Source organism: Nannospalax galili, unplaced genomic scaffold, assembly GCF_000622305.1.
Source record: "Nannospalax galili isolate Female #2095 unplaced genomic scaffold, S.galili_v1.0 scaffold278, whole genome shotgun sequence".
Lineage (NCBI taxonomy): Eukaryota > Metazoa > Chordata > Mammalia > Rodentia > Spalacidae > Nannospalax > Nannospalax galili.
Genome location: NW_008347536.1, coordinates 6,780,807 through 6,787,432, shown reverse-complemented (window position 1 = coordinate 6,787,432; position 6,626 = coordinate 6,780,807). Strand labels below are relative to the sequence as shown.

The 6,626-nt window shown below is 41.2% G+C and overlaps 1 pseudogene; it reads left to right on the top strand.

Annotated features, from left to right (window-relative positions):
• The first annotated feature begins 3,167 nt into the window (after nt 1–3,167).
• LOC103743051 lies at nt 3,168–5,603 on the top strand (annotated as a pseudogene).
• Nucleotides 5,604–6,626: the final 1,023 nt, after the last annotated feature.

Here is a 6,626-nt window from a genome sequence, read left to right as displayed (position 1 = left end):
ACAAAAGTAAAAGAACAATTAGCAGAGAGTAGATAGATAGAAGCAGCAGACAAAAACAACAAATTGGGTGCTTACAACCTCCAGCAGAATGACTAGAGTAGCCTGAGTAAGAGAACAAATAAAAGTCACATCATCAAAGTGAGTGCTTACAACATACAGTAGAAATGACTGGGCCGGGAGTTGGGGTGGGGGTCCTGCTGAAGTCGTCGTTGCCCATCCTTGTTTTTCTGGTACTGTGATAAGACAATCTGACCAAAAGTTACCTGGTAAGGAAAGGGTTTATTCGGCTTACACTTTCAGATCTCAGTTCTTCAACTGAGGGAAGTCAAATCAGAGACCATGGAGGTAAGAACCATGGAGGCAGGAACCATGGAGGCAGGCACCATGGAGGCAGGAACCATGGAGGCAGGAACCATGAAGGAGTGCTGCTTACTGGCTCACTTCCTAGGGCTAGTATGGCCCACAGGGCTGTGCAAACCCACATCAATCATCAATCAAGACAATTCTTCACAGATGCGACCACAGGCCAAACTGATCTGAGCAATCCCTCAACTGAGGCTCCCTCAGATGACTCTAGGCTCTGCCAACTTGACAGCTGAAGCTAACTAGGACAGTCATGCTGGAATTTCTGATTGAGAGCTTCCTAGACAAACATGTCCATGGACAAGCTTCTGTCTCCTAGTCCGACCAAAGGAGATATACATATAATGGGATAAACAAGAGTAAACAATGTTGTAAATGGTTTACCTTCCAATTGTTGTTGAGGGTGCAATGTTTTTATTCATGAGATGTTTCACTATTCTCCTTTCTCCCTGTCACAGAGTTAAGGGGCCAACCTTCCCCCATATGGGGAGTTTGAGAGAGTACTTGAAATAAGCATGCTGCAATCTGAAACAAGAGAGACCTCTTCACTCCCAGAGTCCACATTCAAAAGCCTTGAACAGCATATGACAATTTGCCAATATAATGTATGTTATAGTCATATAGGTGCAATCATATAATTTACAATTTTCATACTGGCCTCAATTTAGCAAGACACATTTCAGTGATTTCCATGTCTTTCCATAGTTCATTTCTTTTATCAGTAAATAGTATTCCATTGTATAGATGTGCCACAGGGTATTTGTTCATTCACCTATTGAAGCTCATCTGCATTGCTTCTAATTTTTGACAATGATGAATGGAATGGCTATAAAATTCATGTGTAGCATTTTGGGACAGAAATTTTCATTTGAGTAAAAACCTAGGAGCAAAATTTCTGAGTAATGTGGCAAGCCTGTGTTTAGCTTTCTAAAAAAAAAAAAAAGACTGACAGACTTTCAAAATGGCCTGCTATTTTACATTTCCCATAAGATAAATGAAAGTCATTTCACAACTTCACCTGGATTTGGCATTGTCCCTGGTTTGCATTTTACCCATTCTAGTAAGTGTATACTGGTATCTCTTTTTTGAAAACAATTTATTTATTTTATTTATTTACTTACTTATTTATTTATTTGTGTAATGTGTATCTGTGTGTGTGCATGAGTATATGTATGTGCACCACATGTGCAGTGTCTGTGGAAGCCAGAAGAGGATGATGGCTGTCTTGGAGCTGGAGTTATAGGCTGTTGATGTGGGTACTGGGAACCAAACTCAGGTCCTCTAGAAAAGCAGCAAGTGCACTTTAATTTCTGAATGATCTCTCTCATGGTTGTTTTAATTGGAAATTGCCTAATAAAATATATTGATTTTTTTCTTTTTAAAATTTTATTATTGTGTGCATAATGTGGGGAGGGGGTTGCACACCAGCCACGGTGTACATGTAGAGGCCAAAGGACAGCTTTGTGGACTCAGAGCTCTCCTTCTACCTTTATATGATTCTAGGGATTGAACTCAGGTTGCCAGGCTTAAGTAGCAAATGCCTTTACTCACTGAGCCATCTCACCAAGCCCAAGATGTTGAATATTTTTATATGCTTATTTGTAATCTATGTGTCTTTGGTAATGTATGTCAGGTCTTTTACTCATGTTGTGATTGGGTTATTTTTATTCTTTTTTTAAAAGATTCATTTTTATTTTGTATATATGAGTGTCTTGCCTGCATGTATGTAAGTGCACTATGTGCAGGTCTAGTGCACAGTTACCTGTTATTTCTTTTGTGGACCATTCTTTTAGTGTTATGTTTTAAAAGTCATTGTCAAACCCACGCTTACCTTACTTTTCTCTCAGGTTACCTTTTAGAAATTGAATAATTTTGACCACTCTATTTATGTCTATGATCCTCTCCCTAAGTTTTATAAAAGGTTTAAGTTCTGTATCTAGATTCATTTTCTGAAAATGAATGTCCAGCTGTTCCAGCACCATTTATTGAAAAGAAAATCCTTTTTCCATTGAATTTTGAACACGTTGGTCTCTCGGTACGTATTGTGGGTATAGTTCCAGGATCCTACCCCACATCTTATATCAAAACCCATAGACATGCAAGTCCTTTAGATAAAAGACATAACACTGGATATAATCTAGAAGAGGTACATGTTCAGTATAGATGCAGAGGTTTTTTCTGAATATATTTGATTCATAGTTAGGTAAATCCACAAGTGCAGATCTGAAATATGAGTGCCAATTACACATATTCATTAACATCAGAAAAATGTCACTGAAGAATATGGATAAAGGTCTTCAATATCCTGGGGAGGTATTTTTGAGAAGCCAGTTTGAGGAAGCAGGTGGCTTGGCTGAATATTCGGGACTTGTAAGCTCCTTTAAAGAAGGCTCATTCACACATTGACTTGGGACTTTATGGGATGACTCCCCAAGTTGTAGTCCAGGAAGAAGTTGAACCTTATAAATGGGAAAGGAATATTGCCCTCTTCTATTTTCATGCAAATAGTCCCAGCAGAATAAAGAGGGGGACAGTGGAAGTGATGACACTGATCTAATTATCTGCAGGCCAATATCACCAAGTTCCTGAAAGGAGCCCACAGAATGGCCTGACACAGAGGCAGACATAGCCAGGAAACAATCAGGACCTTAGCAACAAGACAAAAAACAGCTCCCTCCCTGCATAAATAGCTGCTTTATAAGCATTCCTTGTTATTTTCATTCGGGTCCCACTATTTCCTCTAAAGAAAGTTTCAGCCCATTTTTAATGGAGGACCCACTCCCCTGCAGTCACTGGCATGAACCATGGCTCCCCAGGCTGTGGATGACACGTGCAGTGCAAGCCCTGGTTCTATGGAAGTTAGAGCTGTAAGAACAAGATGCCAATAGCTGGAGCCTGGGCATCTGGTGTGGCACTTCACAAACTGGCTGTGGTCCTCATGACCACTGAGTGAAGCTGGCATTAAAATCTTAATGTTTATGATGAAGCAAGCAATACTTATGTGCTACTATGCACCAATTAAAAATAAAAATGTAAATAATTTTATGATATGGAAAATGAAATTCAGGGAGATGAGGCAAATAGATGAAAAATTTAAAGATACAAAGCAGGAGTAAAGGAGTTTTAGATTCCTTAGATTCCCAAGTCTAACATTTTTTATATTCTACCACCTTCAGCTGTGATAACACATCAGCAAAAGGAAACTGGGGACATAGTGGCACCCACCTGTGACCCCAGCACTCCTGAGATGGAGGCAGGAGCTGAGTCATCTTCAGCTACATAGTGAGTTCAAGGCCAGTCTAGGCTACATGAAGCTTGTATCAATAAAAGAAAGTGGCTGGAGAAACAGCTCAGCAGTTAAGAGCGCTGGCTGCTCTGGCAGAGGACAGGGGTTCGACTCCCAGCACCCACATGACGGTCAACAACCATCCATAACTCCAGTTCCAGGGGGATCTGACCTCCATGGGCATCGCACAACATAGGTGTACTAACATACATGCAGGCAATACTAGCCTCATGCACGTAAAAAAATAAAAATAATAAAATATTAAAAATGAAAGAAAGAAAATCATGTCAACATGAAGATGAAATTTGAGGTGTGCTTCAAGGCAGGTTTGGAGAGAGTGGAAGGGAGATAAGAGAGGGCAATGGGGTGAATATGATCAAAGTACATTATGAAATAATGTCACGAAATTCTCAAGGAATAAATGTACTTTTAACACAACATTCAGTGCAATTTCCTATTTTCTGGTTTACCCTTTAGTTCTCTAAACACCACTTGCTTGATGTGGTTCCATACTCCTTCTAACCTCTACTATGGAGATTCCTCTCCCAGTGGGATGGACCCCACCCTCTTTCTCACCACCCTCCTTCCAATCTGCTGCTAGTTCAAGACCTGCTTCAAATCCTGCCCTGCCTTATCCCACCTCAGACCATCGAAATATTATCACTGGCAAGGACCCTTGGTACCACACCATGCTCAGTCCTACTTTCTAGGTAAACACTTTGTCCAGGACCAAATCAACTTCTTGCTTATCCCTTCAAAAATCAGACCCATATCCAAGCTAGTTCTTTTATCACACGTCTTCCCAAGCAACAGTTCCATTTACTTCTCTCGGGCCAGACTTTAGCCAGCAAGATGTCTCAGTGGGTAAAGGCACTTACCAGAAAGCCTGGAAGCCTAAGTTGGATCCCCTGAACCCACATGATGGAAAAAGAGACCCAACTCCCAAAAGTTGTCCTCTGAGCTCTACACATGTGCACACACACACACACACACACACACACACACATACACATACAACCAAATGTAACATTCCAAACCCTGTAACAGAGACTGTATGGGATGGAGCAGGACCATAGTCTCTGGAGTCAACCTGCATTAGAATCGGGTCTGTAAACTCCTATTTTCTACCTGCATAATGAAGAGAACACTTAGATCATGTGAGGAATCTGGTGCACTATACCTGTGAAATAAGAGGAGGTCCTTTCATCATTTGCCCTGTGTCTCTCGAGGACTGCTCGAAGTCACAATTATTTTACTTGTATTTAGTCAAAATACTCCCTACTATTAAGAGTAATTTTGCAGGTGACCTCAGGTGCATACCACTGTCCAGCAGCTGAGGAGGCCCCAGGCAGTGAGCAGCCAAACACCCGGGCAGAGAAGTTGAGGACATCTAATTTAAAGTATTTAAAGTGGAAATAAAGACAATTAAGTGTGTTGTTGTGGGTGATGGTGTTGTTGGTAAAAACATGTCTCCTAATATCCTACACAACAAACAAATTCCCATCCGAGTATGTACCAACTATTTTTGACAACTATGCAGTCACATTTATAATTGATGGATGAACCATATACTCTTGGACTTTTTGATACTGCAGGGCAAGAAGATATGACCACGTAGGACTGCTGAGTTATCCACAAACAGATGTATTTCTAGTGTCTTTCAGTGGTCTCTCCTGAGATAACTCACTGCTGTCCAAAGACTCTTTTCTTGCTTGCTGAGACCCACATTGATCTCAGAGATGATCCCTCTACTATTGAGGAACTGCCTAGAACAAATAGAAGCCTCTCACTCCAGAGACTGATGAAAAGCTGCCTGGTGATCTGAAGGCTGTCACCAATGCAGACTGTTTTGCTCTCACACAGAAAGGCCTAAAGAATGTGTTTGATGAAGCAATATTGGACTGCCCTAAAGCCTCCAGAACCAAAGAAGAGCCACAGGTGTGTGCTGCTGTGAGCACCTCTCCAGAGCCTTCTCTGCAAGCTGATGTTGTCATCATACACCATTTAAGCAACGCTTAAATTGAACTAAGATTAAAAATTTAAATTTGTTTCTATAATAATGGCAAACACCTTGAGCCTACCTACTACACGCTCTCCTATGAGGCAAGGCCTGTTGGGGTGGCCCCTGCCCTCCCAGTGCTAGTTAATTTTGAATAATTATGTATTGTCTAAAAAGTAATGAGTACTAGTTTTTATTTTCTTGTTTCCAAAAAGAGAGAAAGAAAAAAATGTTTTGTTTTGTTTTGTTAAAAGCAAGGCATGCTTGTGGCAACTCTGTAGCAAATTAACTCCAGTTATTAAAGCTGCTCCCTGGTTCCGATTTAGAGATTGGTCTGGGACATCCTAGTGATTCCTCCCCGCACCTCTCCTTTTTGTGTGAGAGAAGTTGGGGGGTGGTATTTTAGTCTTGTTTTTTAAATTCATTAACCAGTAGACAGCTTTTAGGGGAAGAACACAGGTTATTTCCACATTCCACTTCTTAGATCTAGTATAGAAAATGTTCCCCACCTGGTGTTCTTAGGAAGGCATCTAGGCACACAGCATTTAACAACATACTTCTTTTCAAAAGTTGTCTTTTCTCTTCAGCCTGAGTGGATCCAGTCCTTAATGAAACCCATGAAGGTGGGTGGAAGCTGCCCCCCCCCTCCTCCTTTTAGGATGCACTCTGTGTGACTGTGACTTTCAAGGATACTTCTTTGCCATTTGTTGATTTTGTTTTTGGTTTTGTTTTTGTTTTTTGGAGGGAGGGTATAATTTGTAACTTTTTTCACTGATAAATGAAAACAAGTGCTGCACCTTTTAAAAAAATACACCAAACTGGCTCTCTGTGACCCACAGGCCTCTCTCCAGAACCAACCTAGCTCTTCAGTGCAGTCCCCAGGAGTCCTTGGAGCCACTTCCCGCCCCCATCTTCCTTTGCATCTCTACTTGGCACAGCCACCAGCTGCCCTAGACCAGCATATTTCCTGGGCCCAGA